We start from the raw sequence: 12,430 nt of genomic DNA on the forward strand, positions 1-12,430 counted from the left end.
ATTTGTGGGGCATAGGAATTCGTTCACTCCCTCCCCCAAAAAACATAGTTCGGCCCCCACAAGGACTGAGGGACAGTGGACCGGCCCCCTGCTGAAAAAGTTTGCTGACCCCTGCTCTAACCACTTCACCACAGTGTCTCTCCAGTTCTACAGGGGCAGCACTAAGGAGGAGGAAGCTGATAGGCATTGTCTGCCCCAGACAGGTTTTAAATAGGCAGGCAGGCGACAGCTAGCTAAGAGCAAGCTGAGGGTAGATGGAGTATAGGGCACTGCCCAATTTGTCCTAACAGGGCAAACTCGGCAGCACACAGTTCTCACCCTGTTTTGCGTTGTGAAGCATGCGAACCATGCCCCACAGTGGAGGGGATATTTCTTATACAATTAAGCTTAGTTAATAATCCAAAGTATTCCTACAGTGGCCTTGTATAAATATTCCTCATTGACTCAGCACTTTATTTCTATGCTTCTCTTTACTGGTGGCTGGTCTTGTCATGCTTCTTTGTACTTTGTATGGTTTAAATTGACAAAAAATTAAATTAAGAACAAAGTGACCTGGAAGACTTCTCCTGTGAGCTGAGCCAAGCCTGCTGCTTATGCAAGTAGGTATGAGAATGGGTTAAGCGAGGTTGGGGAAACCTCAGGACTGGGGGCCACACGTGTCCCTCCAGGGCTTTCTATCTGGCCCTCAGCACTCTCTCCAGGCCATGCTCCTTGCTGCTCCTATTTTGCCTCCTGAATGTTTCTGTTTGACTGGAATATGTCTTTGAACCCTCTTGCTTGTCTAGATTGAGGATAGGGGTGTGTGTTTGTGTGAGAGAGTGGAAACCGGCCTACTGTATGAAGGGAAAATATACATTAAGTGCTCCACCTGCTTTTGCCTGGCATGTGGCCCTTGGAAGATTGCCTGGAAGGGGATTGGCCCTTGGGCTGAAAAAGCTTTCCACCTATGGGTTAAAGAGTGAAACACTGAGCTCCTGGTGAGCCTTGGGTGGTGGTCAATCAGGTGTTCAACAAGCTATCTGTTTGGGCTGATTACCTGGGAGTGCAAGTACTTTGAAGGTCACGGTAGATGGTTAGCGGATTGCAATCATTATTGGGTGGGGGGCGCAGATCATATTCTTTGAAGTTTTCACGAGAAATGAGGGTGAGCTCTCTCTAGCTGGTGGGAGCAGATCTTCCACTTAGGGTCAGTCACCTGAACCCTTTGGCCTATTGCCGCAAAGAAGACTCCTAAGATGAATCTCCAACTCCCCTCAATCAACCAGAGCTTAATGAGGGTGCACAATTTAATTCTTGGCCCCAACATACTTCCAGTTCTTACCTGGAGATCCATTGTGGGCTCCAGTCCTGACATGAGCAGTGCAGTACTTAAGTACGAAGTATACTTAATTTATTAAATAAATAAAGAGTTAACCTTTAAAAATATTTGGCAAGATTTGCGGGGTGGGGGGTGCATCCCCCCTCTCAAGTAAGCATGCACAAATTCCTCATTATCAGCCTTCACAAGTCAGAAATTTTGGATCCCTCACCCATCGCAAGCTAAAACAAGCAGGGATTGTCTGCCACAATAACCAGCAGGTTTATTGTAGCGTAAGGTTCCATCTGACCATGAGGCTTCTGTCCAGTGAAAGTTTACTGTACAATAAATGCATTCTCCTTTATAGTGTGACAACAAGACTTCCTTTCTCACTTTTAAGCTTCCAGATGAGAAATGTCAAAGTGCTAAGTCTGTACTGGTTCATATTGATGATTCACGTTGTCTCTGCAACCACACAGCCTCTTTCAGCTTGGAATCCTTCCCACTATTTCTAGTGTTTAGTGTATGTGTGCCATTCCTTATGTAGCCGAAACAGCACCACCCAAACACAGGAGGGAGGTATCAGCAGCCTTGGGAGAACTCAAAGTCTGCAGAAGTACAAGCATCTTTTGGGGAGAGGGACCCTAATGGGGGAACCCCCAAAAAACCCTCAGCAAGGATGGAGTGTGTTTGGTGGACACAGGAAACCGATTATTGAAGGATGGGGAGTGGAGCAGAGAGGTGAGTAGGGGAATGTAATGGAGTCACTGGGACCCTGAAGAGCAGCACTCTATGGGCCCCTCTAGACCTGGGTTTTATTGCAAGTGTATTCTGCAACGTGTTCTTGACACAAAAAAAGTGCATTAGTGATGGGTATATTTCTGCCTTAGTTTGTTCTGGGATGCGCTCCCAATGGCACCATATTTTGGTTGTCCAGAGCAGGGTGGGGACTATAGAGCAACAAAACCAGAACATTTGTGAGCATGAAAATTTCTGGGATTTCAGAAGGAAGTTATGGGACATGCACAGATGAGAAATGAAGCCATGTGGCCACCCCAGAACTTTTCACAGGTGGCAGACAGCATTGAAAGCGGATTTGCATATGGCCACTCCACTAGCATTATAAGAACAAATAATCATGGGTGTACAATGAAAAGGCTGTCTGGAAGGGCCCTGCCCTGCCACGTTTTCTCGCAGGTCCTTCCAAATGTCGTTCGTCCTTTACATTTGCCAACAGTTCCTCAACCTAGCCCTCAAACCTGGAACCCAAATGCGGGTGGACTGATGCTGAATTCTCATATTGTAATCTGTTTTAGATACAGAGTGCACCAGACCAGTGGCAGCAGAGGGAAGGGCGGACAATATTCAGACAAATGATGGAGCTGGTAGGCTATTGTTTGCAAGAGCAGCAGAAATAATCCTGTCTCACTTCTGCCACCATTTGCTCTAGCGATGGGTGGGTTTGTCTCTCATTCTCATTTCCTCTTTTGGGCTCAGCTGCTTGGGAACAATCAAGCACAATGAGCCACAAGAAGGAAAAGTTGGAGGGGAGCTCCAAAAAGTCCATCTTGTCCATGGGATGCTCCTGACTTGGGTTGCTGGAAGATGGAAGGTATTCGTGGTCATGAACGGCATGAAAATGTTCTTGTGTTCCTTGCAGTCAGTTGCTCTGCTGAGCCCCCTTGTGGCCCTCAAGTGGAGTCCTTATACCTTCCTGAGGATTCTGCCTGGCTTCCTCCAGTCTTTGTACCGGTCCCTCCGTGGTGGGTAAACCAGCGGCTGAGAAAAGCCTGAGTGGTTCATCCGTGAGGAACGGCTGAAAAAAAGCAAAAGGGTGTAAATATATAAGGAACTGACTTACCAAAAATAAGGTGAAATATTGAAGAAAGATAAAAGTGATTATAGGAATGCTAAGAATTTAGTAAGATGTATGGAAGTCAGAAAGAGGGAGGGAAGGAGGTCAATGCTCTGTTAGAGCAATGTATTAGGATATGGAAATATGTAACAAAATGTGAATATGAAAAATGGGAAATTATTATGGGGAAAAAAGCAAAAAAGCAAAAGGAGAACATCGAGAAGAGCCCTGCTGGAATGATGCTGTAGTTGGCTACTAGTTTCAAGTTCCTTCTTTGCACAAAACTTCAAAATGCAACTTAGTCAGACCACTGGTATTTTCACCTGAGATTCAAGAAAGTGGACTGTCCTTCACTGGAAGTTTTTAAACAGAGATTGGACAGCCATCTGTCAGGGATGCTTTAGCTGTGATTCTTTCATTGCCCTTGGGATTCCCTTACAATTCTGTGATTCTATGGTCCTAAGCGCATCCCACCACATTTAGCTTGCACAATTAAAGCTGATTTGGCACCTTTTGCAAAACCCACTTGCCTGAAATCAGACTTTTTGCAATAAAGTAACAGATGTAAAAATACCCTGGAAATTGTTGGATAACAATTGCTTGAGGCAACATCACCGAACCTCCCTGGAAACTTTGGCCTTTTCTTGAACATTCATTCAAATGCCATATAAGCCACCTGCCAACTTTGGCCAAAGGATCAGGAAGATGGCAGTAAACTTGTAAAAAAAACTTAAGTGAGAATCAAAGTGAATATTCCCTGAACCCCAAATTAAGTAAACAAGTGAATAAGTAAGTAAGTTTGGTGTACAATATACCATATATCATATACCTACACGACTGAGCCAGCATGTATATTCTATAATCTCATAGCCTCCCACAAGTACCCTGATTCTCCAGGGACAGTCCTAGGAATTACAAAAGCCACCCCAGCTTCTGATTTGAGCCTGGAACGCCCCTGTTCCCCCCACCAGCCCTGCCAGCGCAAAGCTCAGAAAGGAGGATGAGCTGGTGCTTGTCCCAAGCAATGACGAAGGTGGCTGTGGCTGCTGCAAGGGAGACCCCTGCTGCCTCTCCATGGCTGCCACTGGCCTCCTCTGCTGGGCAGCTATTATTCATTTATTATTAATGTTGCGATACATATATGAAATCTTTACATAATGATACATACGCATTATATTTGTAAATTCACATTTTCACATTTCATTATGTACCAACGCTTATCCATTTCTTATTTCTTGCCCTGTGTCTTCCCTCCACCTGCGCATGACTTCCTTGTTATTATTTTGTAACTTTATTATTGAGATTGTAATTTCGTTGTTTTCCATTTGGTTGTGTATTTATTTTTTTACGTGGTTTATTTATTGTTTATGACTTTTGTAGTTATGTAAATCTTGTCGTGTTGTAAGCCGCCTTGAGCATTGTTTTTAACTGTGGAAAGGCAGCATACAAATAAAAAATGATGATGATGAAGTCTTGCCGCCACTGCAGAGCGGGCACAGGGAAAAGAGGGTTCACAGGGTAGTGCTGTGCCACACCACCCGCTCACCCACTTGCACAGGGGGGAGCCCAGCCAGCCAATGGGTGCTGTGCTAGTCCCAGGGGGGAAGGTTACCGGGAGGCAAGGTCAGGGTCCTGGGTCAAGGGTTGGCAGACTGTCCTCCATGGGCGAAGCGGGGACCAAAGCGAGGAGCTGGACAAGGACAGGAACTCTGAAGGAACAGGGCTGGATGCTGGCCGAAACAGCTCTTCACCGACGTTGCTCCCACAACCTGGGACCGGGCCGACTGGCCTTTATCTGTTCTGAGGCCAGGGGCGGTCCCGGCCCCTAGGAGACCTGCCTCTCCTGGCCTTAAGGCGAGCACTCCTCCTGGGAGAAACCAGTTCCCTCCGCCTCTCTGCCCTGAGCCTCTGCAGCTCAGAAGAGGCTAAAGGGTTACTGGACCCAGGGGAAGACTCACCTTCCCCTGACAGGGCTGGGAGAGGCGCACCTGTAGGCACTGTGTCTTCAATCACCTCCGGAGCCAGAGAGGATTCACCTGGTGCCTGCTCCTGAGGATCCGGCACAGGTGCAGGTGCTTCAGATCCAAGGCCCTGCCCCTGCTCAGCCGGCCCTGGAGGCGGGGACTCCTGTGCAGGCTGGGGTTCCTCCGGTTCGGCCTCTGAATCGGATTCCCAGGCCATCACAGGTGCATTCCCACAACACTGTGGCGGCAAGACCAGGCCGGGCTCTGGAGCCCAGAGCCCCACAGTGGCAGACAGGGCAGGGATCCCTGTGGGGGGGGGGGGGGCTCCAGTAGTGTAGCTAGGGGGCAGAGGGGAGGGGCGCCCCGGCAGCACTTACCTTTTGAGGCGGTACGCCAGAGCTCAAGCTGGCATGCAAGCCCAGGTGCCCCAGAGCCTAGCGCACCACTCCCAAATTACCGTGGCCCAGGGCTGGGCTCACAGTGCACCAAGCTGCTGGTCCCCCCCCCAGCCTCCAGAGGTTAGCTGAGAAGGACACAACTGGCGCACACTGGTCCCTGTAAGCAATGGGCCTGCAGTGTGCCCAAGCCAGCACATTTCTCCTGGGCGTCCTCCGCCTTCCGCCTTCCCCTCAGCAGTGCTCCACCTGAAGGGTGCCTGGGAGGGATGTGCATAGCTGTCAACCTTCCCTTTTTTGGCTGGAAATTCCCTTACTTCAGTGCCGTTTCCCACTGCTATCCCGGATTGTTAGATATCCCATAGACCGTCCCCGGGACAGGTGAGGCTGCTGATCCCTTATTTTCAAATCTGAAAGTTGACAGCTATGGGAATGTGGCGGCTTGGGTGTCAGCCCTGGGCTGCTTATTTTATTTTATTTTATTTTATTTTATTTTATTTTATTTTATTTTATTTTATTTTAGAGTTTGGATTTGATATTCCACTTTATCACTACCCCAAGGGATGCAGGTGGCGCTGTGGGTTAAAACCACAGAGCCTAGGACTTGCTGATCAGTAGGTTGGCGGTACGAATCCCCGCGACGGGGTGAGCTCCCGTTGCTCGGTCCCTGCTCCTGCCAACCTAGCAGTTTGAAAGCATGTCAAAGTGCAAGTAGATAAATAGGTACCGCTCTGGCAGGAAGGTAAACGGCATTTCCGTGCACTGCTCTGGTTCGACAGAAGCGGATTAGTCATGCTGGCCACATGACCCGGAAGCTGTACGCCGGCTCCCTTGGCCAATAAAGCGAGATGAGCGCCCCAACCCCAGAGTCGGTCACGACTGGACCTAATGGTCAGGGGTCCCTTTACCTTTTTAAGGAGTCTCAAAGCGGCTAACATTCTCCTTTCCCTTCCTCCCCCACAACAAACACTCTGTGAGGTGAGTGAGGCTGAGAGACTTCAGAGAAGTGTGACTGGCCCAAGGTCACCCAGCAGCTGCAGGTGGAGGAGCGGGGAAGTGAACCCGGTTCACCAGATTACGAGACTACTGCTCCTAACAACTACACCACACTGGCTCCCAAGCCCCGTGCTGCTTTTGCGGGCAGCGTGGGATCAGCGCATGCAGGCCACGTCCCCCTCAGCCCCCCTCCAGGTGGAGTGTGCCAATGAGGGACGCAGCTCTGGCGGCCAAGCCCAGCACGCCCTACCCTCGCATGTCCCACCTGCATGGTGTGGCGTGCGCGTGCTAGCATGCACCACGGGTGCCACTGGAGCTCCCTACACCACTGGGGGACACCTGATTTGCACCCCCTCAAAAATCATGTGCCTGGGGCTATGCCCTCCCCCCCCCGTCCTCTCCACGCTGCTTGCCTGGATGAGAGGCGGCCACTGTCAATCACCAGCCCTGCGTGATGCTCTGGCTCGGAGGGGCAGTAAGAGGGCAGAGCTTCCTGGGCAGGGAGAAAGGCAGAGCAGAGGGCAAGGAGTATTGATTAAAAATAAAAATAATAAATGCTTTGTGCATCCACTTTTAATCTTGCCCCTTTCTAGAATTTATTTATTGCTGTGTGTTTTCCTTTTTGTAAATCTCCCAAAGAATAAAAAACAAACAAACTGGGATTAAGGGGTTTCTCAGGACGATGAAGCGCATGTGTGTGTGTGTGTTGTGTCCCGTTGGTGTAGTAGTGGTGACGATCGCCCTTCTTCAGATAGGAGGACACACGCAAAAATGGTAGGCTGAGGAGGTCAGTTGTGGGGAGAATGAGAAATGTCCCTATTTTCATCTGAGGAATGTTGGGGTATGTAACCAGTAGCCAGCTCCTGCAAGAGGAAGCTTGTTAGCTTTGTGCGTAGTCTTAAGTATTACTATTACTACACTGGTATCTCAGGTTACAGACGCTTCAGGTTACAAACTCTGTTAACCCAGAAATAGTACCTCGGGTTAAGAACTTTGCTTCAGGATGAGAACAGAAATCACATGATGATGGCGTGGCAGCGGCGGGAGGCCCCATTAGCTAAAGTGGTACCTCAGGTAAAGAACAGTTTCAGGTTAAGAATGGACCTCCAGAACAAATTAAGTTCTTAACCCGAGTTACCATGGTATTACTATTACTAATATAAGATGGACTCTTACCCACTTGGAGATTCAAGCCCTACACCTGGAGGGGGCCAGGAAAACCTGGAGACTGGAGCTCCGGCAAACATATCAGGAAATTCACAGATAAGGCATGACGAGGGTTGCCATATTTCAAACTCTGAAAATCCGCCAGAAAAGTTGTTGAGCTTTTTTGGCAATTTTTTTAAAAAAAGGTTTTGTGCTTTTTGAGTTTTTGAGCCAAAAACTACACCGCTGACATGGGTTGCCATACACCTGGATTTTCCCTGGCAATTTAGCGATTTCCACCTGGACACTGCTTCCGACTGCAGTATTCCAGATATGTCTGGGAAATTCTGGATGTGTGGCAACCCTGTGGGCATGACGGCAGGGGCCTTCTGCTGTTGCTGCCCATCAACTGAGGGCTCATTTCTGTTTGTCCCTTGATTCCTAGTCACGGGTCTGAGATGTTTATCTTTTGCCCCACCGCTTTTCCCAGAAATACCCACTGTTTCCTGCTGAAACGGAACAAACATAAATCAGCAGGAAACCCGGTCGACTTTCGCTCTGATTCAGCAGTAAACCAAGGGTTTTCCTGGGGAAAGTGGGAGGGCAAAAGGAAAACCTCTTGGACCCATGTTTAGAAACCAAAGGACAAACAGAAGTTAGAGGCATATGATGATACACAGCTTCATTTAGCAGTACAATGGTACCTCGGGTTACAGACGCTTCAGGTTACAGACTCCGCTAACCCAGAAATAGTGCCTCGGGTTAAGAACTTTGTTTCAGGATGAGAACAGAAATCGGGTGGCGGTGGTGTGGTGGCAGCAGGAGGCTAAAGTGGTACCTCAGGTTAAGAACAGTTTCAGGTTAAGAACAGACCTCTGGAATGAATTAAGTTCTTAACCCGAGGTACCACTGTACAAGGAGTAGGTCAGAGCTTCTCTCTCAACATAGCGTTGTAGTAGTAGTAGTAGTAGTAGTATTCATATCCCACATTTCCCCTAGACTCAAGGCAGCTTACACAAATGAAAGCCAATGATTTTTACACTTGTTCTTATCCAAAAGGCTGAGAAGCTATTGAAACGCAGTGGGTTTTCTTTAAGACTGATGATGGTAGGTGCTGCACAATTGCACAGCTGCCCACTGCAGTGGACACTTCTGCATTCTAGTCCCTAGCATACTTCCATACTGGGAGAAGTCTAGAAAGCCATAGAAACAGACTAGAAAGCAAACAGACTTGTCCCTGCTCCACAGAGAGCTCCCTCACTACAAGCATAGCTACAGGAAGGTGATAAGGAAGACTATACAGTATTCTCTATTGAAGAAGGCTCGTGCCTTTCTCCTGCCACTTTGTAGAATCCATGGAAGTTAATAAAATGTGTGTCTCGTCAGAAGAATGTTTTCTAGCTCAAGCAGTGCATGCAGTGTTGCTTTGATTTGGTCAGGCTTACCTGGAGTCAGACATGGCAGCAAGAGCTTTGCCTTGACCCACCTGAGATGGCCTTGCAACCCACCTGGTGGTCTTGATCTACTGTCTGAAAAGCTCTGCTCTGCACTGATCAGCAGTGGCTGAGGGCTTCTAGGGTTTCAGATGAGGGCCTCTCCCAGCTCTGTCTGGAGACACCAGGGACTGAACCTGGGACCTTCTGCATGCAAAGTGGGTGCTCTGCTTCTGAGCTATGGCCCTTCCCCTCCTTGAGATCATTTAGCCAACTTGCAACATTCAGAGCCTGGTGATTCTGGATTTCATTTTTCTTGCCAACCTTTTGACTCAGTGGTGGTGGACTGTTTTGCATTAGAGCAAAATTACCAGTATTTTTCAGGAGGGATACAAGTGCATACAGTTTAATTTAGATTTGTGCAATTAAAGCTCTCTGTCACACTAGCTTAATGATTTCACCCCTTTCATCAGACTATTTGCAGTTACAAACATTGCAGGGAAAAGCACTGAAAACTGGGTTGGCCAAAGGAGGTCCCTTCTAGGTTGGTGGTCCCTGGTCCCCCCCAGCAATATACCATGGACATAATAGTACATTAGTGGTGGATTTATACTGGAACATCCACACATCATTCTGCTTTGTTAGTTGTTCTGCAAGACTTCCCCAATGTCACCACATTATTGCCATCTTGTGCTATAGTGCAGCAAAGGTGTGACACCCCGCCCCTTGGGAACATTTGTAGTATAAAAAGTTACAGGTTTCAGCAGGAAGTTGCGGAACATGCACCAATGAGAAGCACAGAAGCATGTCTGTCCAAAAACTTTTGCAAATGGTATTGAAAGCAGGATTGTGTATATCCATCCTGAGGCCATCATGAATGCACAATTAAAAGGATGCCTGGTGCAGGAGACTTGATAGGAGGAAGACGTGTAAACACCCTGCAAGCAAATCAGGATGAATGCAAGATGCATGCTCATTGTCCTAATGCTGCTCTGGAAACAAATCCAAACAAATGCTCAATAAAGATTGGACATGGTCTAACCCCACTGTAAGCTGTGTGCAAGCAAAGCAGGATGAATGCTCAATAAGCACGCTGTCTGGAAGTAATCTGGGGTGTCAAAACCAGGGTTAGGTGGCTTCATTGTTTCAGATGAATTAACACAGATCATTGTGATATTGCGTGCATCTGTAGCACCAGTACATGCTGGCAGCCAAAATTTCTGCCACCCAAATCTGTCTCACAGACAGAGAGCCTCAGGGGGAGACAAGAGCCCTAGTTCAGTGGCAGAGCACATGTTCGGCATGCAAAATGTTTCACGTGCACACACACACACTCACATGCAAACGCAGAAACCTATGTTCTGGTGTGCTGGATGAATCCTCTCTTGCCTTTATACTTCAGCATTAATCAACTTACCTGGATGACCAGAGAGGCCCCGTTTGCTTCTTGGGTTTGGTTGCCTGCTTCTGGTACTCCATCCAGCCACTCACCAGCTCGTGGATGATCATCAGATAAAGGAGGAAGATGAGGATGGCCGGGTCCATTTGGGGCACTTCTGGGTCTGCTTCATTGGGCCCGGGGGACATGGATGCAACGGAGCAAAAGGCAGAGGAGGGATAATTCTTGTCTGCTCTTCCGTCTCGGTCTGGCAAACAGGAGGAGTGGGGATGCAAAAGCAGCTGTCATAAATGATGGCTTGCTGGCTGGGACCGTGCAGAGTGATTTACTGCTGTTGGAGGCAGGAGGCAGGTGCTTTCCATGCCGCTGAGCAGCTCTGATGTGGCCACACATGTTGTCTCCGTCTGCCCCTCTGCCTCCACCACCATCTCTCGTCTGTCCGCAGACTGGCTCCTGTCCTCCGCTCTGGTGCTATTTACTGCATCGTTCTGCGGATGCCTGTGCAGGCAGGCACAAGAACAAAGGAGCGTTTTGCATCTTTCTTGAGACGCAAAACAAGCTTGTCTCCAGATCAATCCATTGGGAGGAGCAGGAGCAGAAAAAGCACTGGTTAGCTGCCTCCCTTACAGTGCTGCAGGGGTCCAAAGTCAGCTTATCAGGAGGACCTAGACTTCTACGGACATTAGCCTTCTGCAAATATTTTGCAGAGGGGTAGCCATGTTCGTCTCTTGCAGCAAAAGCTACAGAGTCTTAAAGACTAATGAAGGTTTTGGGAACGGAGTTCTTATAAGAAGAATGGCTACGTTTGCAGATTCACCACCAAGGCAGGAAAACGCTGGCATTATTCTCTCGCCTCTCTGTGCGTTTAGTATGGTGATCGCCTAAACAATGTACTGCGAGTTTAAATCTGGCTTTGTTCACACCCTTACACCCACAGATTCAGTCAAACTCCTGAGTCTTGCTCCAGTCTTACTTTTGACTGTCTATTAAGGATTGAGAAGAAATTCAGTTCAGTTTGCATTTAATTTGTACTTTTCAAAACAATTCAGGAGCTGGAGAACATAGCAATTCTTCAAAATTTACAGCTCCTTGAATTTTGCAGTGCGGTTCTCTAGCCAAGTAAAGCATGTGAAAATGGATAAACTGAAGTAAAGTGCACATTAAAATGCATAATTGCTTAAAATAACATTCAAAAGTGCATTATATTAAGCAAAATTGCTTGTCATAGTGTATAGTAGGTCAAACTGCATATAATAATTTGTACATTAGGAGAAATTTGCACTAAATTGCTGGTAAATTTTCATGAGGTCTTTAAAAAAAAGGGAAGGAAATTGCAAACTGATGTGGAAGTTGAATTGAATTTAAGACTGGAAACATGGGGAACTGGGAGAAACCAAAATTGACGAAGCTGCCCATCCATACTTCCTAATGATTATATTGGCATTCTTTATCCACAATGCTCTAGGAGAAGGAACAGGTTATAAAATAGAATTTTACAGAAAGTTATCAGATTTTTTTCAATGAATCCAGGGACACTATATATATATAAAAGAGGGGAATAGTTATGAAAAAAATAAAGAAGTAATATCTTCTCTTCTGTGGTCTCCTCTGTTGTGTGGCCTTCCTCTGGTTCCCGGCCTTTCTTGGAGCGCTAGCCGTGCTTCCCCCCTCCCTCCCTCCCTCCCTCCCCCTCCTTGCACTGCGATCCCCTACAGGCTTACTCAGGAGTAAGCGTTAGCAGAAACCCCCTCCAACTGCTGCTGCCCTGCCCACCTGTCTGGGCATCTGCTGCACAGGCATTGTCCGGTGGCTGCCCATCCACGCCGCGGTGCGCCCAGTCAGTGTGTCCGGGGCAGAGCCGGTGGTGAGCAAGTGGGAGGAGGCACACTTGGGCCGGATCAGCTTGTCTCCTGCTTGCCTCTCGTCTGCAATGGCCAATGACAAG

General features: G+C 47.9%; 1 long non-coding RNA gene across 1 annotated transcript; it reads right to left on the reverse strand.

Annotated features, from left to right (window-relative positions):
- Window positions 1–1,555: 1,555 nt before the first annotated feature.
- Window positions 1,556–11,334, reverse strand: LOC307207941. Its single transcript, XR_013834861.1, has 2 exons — window positions 10,504–11,334; window positions 1,556–3,113 (listed from the first exon to the last, which is right to left on the reverse strand). It is a non-coding gene; the product is annotated as an uncharacterized lncRNA (long non-coding RNA).
- Between the last annotated feature and the right edge of the window lie 1,096 nt (window positions 11,335–12,430).

Source organism: Podarcis cretensis, assembly GCF_951804945.1.
Source record: "Podarcis cretensis genome assembly, chromosome: Z".
Lineage (NCBI taxonomy): Eukaryota > Metazoa > Chordata > Lepidosauria > Squamata > Lacertidae > Podarcis > Podarcis cretensis.